Raw genomic sequence first — 1,637 nt, 5'->3', positions numbered from 1 at the left:
GTTCAAGGAATTTACAGAATCCAAAGAATTCACGGAATTCACAAAAATGATGAAATTCAAGGAATTCACGGAATTCATATTACGCCCGGAATTCACGAAATTCGAGGAATTTACGACCCTCAAAGAATTAATGAAATTAAAGGAATTTACGGAATTCATAGGATTAACGGAATTTAAAGAATTTACAGAATTCGTAGGATTAAATAAATTTACGAAATTCAACAAATTCACGAAATTCATTTACTTATTACATGTATTCCGTTAATTCCTAGAATTCCATAAATTCTGCAAGTTCTTTGAATTCCGTGAATTCCGCGAATTCCTTGAATTTCGTGAATTCATTCGATTCCGTGAATTCCATAAATTTAGTGTATTCCATGAATTACATGAAACCTGCAGATTTAATGAATTCCGTTACTTACTCTCTAAATCTGAATCAGTGAAATCTCCCTGATTCAAATAGCTGGAAATGGGTCACTGACAATCAGTAAAAGGTTACTTATTGATTCAGTGAAATAACTACTTTTGAGGGTTGGCAGCATCGCACCATGTCGATTTAGCAATCATAATAAAATAATAATTAAGTAAATTTAATCACAGGATGATAGCAAAAACTTTAAGCCCATAAATATGATCAAATATTAAAAAAGGTGAAAAGTTTTTATGATTTTAAAGGATAAACAAACTCACATATTACTTTAATTTCAAGATTAGACTGTCATGTACAAAACCGTTAAGTAACTACTTTTTATACGAGTTAGAGTATATTTATCCCGCAGTTAATTCAGCAGACTTACAGCTCGAAAATAAAAAAAAAATTATTTCATTAGGGAATTCTTCTTGCTACTTAAGTCAAAGAGTAACAGCAACGCTTAACTGACAAATTTAGAGGCTATGCTTCACATGATTTTCACTGATTCATATCACCGACACACAAAAAAAAGTGCTCTGTCCGACAGACTACACTAGCATATCTGTATGTTTTTTGGGTCTCTGAATAAGAATCCGGGGTCAAAATAACCCAGTTGGCTCATATTTGATCGAAAAATGCAAAAATAGAGGTAAAATCGACGAAAACAGCGGTTCTTCGTGCATATTTTTGCAAAAAAAAAATATCTGGGATTGTCATTCACTGTAGATTCCCTTTACGTCTCACGTTTCGGGGTTTTTAATTTGCGTTAGTCTCCTTGCATGGCAATAGTAGGATTTTTTGTAAATAAGTTTTATTTACTTTTAGTGTTACCCAGGAACAACGAAATGGACGTATTTAATTCTATTCCCTTTGGGGTACTTTATTACCGTGAGTCCCCTTGCCTCTCACGCTTATAGGGTTCTTTTATTTTTTATTTTTCTTCATATCGCTTGTATCGAACCCTTTTTTATCCTTATGTCATTCTGGGATTGTCGACTGGGATGGTTGTTCACTGTAGATTCCCTTTGCGTCTCAAGTTTAGGGGTTTTTAATTTGCGTTAGTCTCCTTGCATGGCAATAGTAGGATTTTTTGTAAATAAGTTTTATTTACTTTTAGCGTTATCCAGGAACAACGAAATGGACGTATTTAATTCTATTCCCTTTGGGGTACTTTATTACCGTGAGTCCCCTTGCCTCTCACGCTTATAGGGTTCTTTTATTTTTT

The 1,637-nt window shown here is 33.5% G+C and overlaps 1 protein-coding gene across 2 annotated transcripts in view; it reads right to left on the bottom strand.

Moving 5' to 3' along the window:
- The window catches only part of LOC117177293 (potassium voltage-gated channel protein Shaker), a 547,777-nt gene that overhangs the window by 199,333 nt on the left and 346,807 nt on the right, over nt 1–1,637 (bottom strand). The gene's annotated exons all lie outside the window — the stretch shown is intronic.

The sequence above is a fragment of the Belonocnema kinseyi genome, chromosome 7 (assembly GCF_010883055.1).
Source record: "Belonocnema kinseyi isolate 2016_QV_RU_SX_M_011 chromosome 7, B_treatae_v1, whole genome shotgun sequence".
Lineage (NCBI taxonomy): Eukaryota > Metazoa > Arthropoda > Insecta > Hymenoptera > Cynipidae > Belonocnema > Belonocnema kinseyi.
The sequence above is the reverse complement of the archived record's forward strand: the minus strand, read 5'-3'. Positions and strand labels throughout refer to the sequence as shown.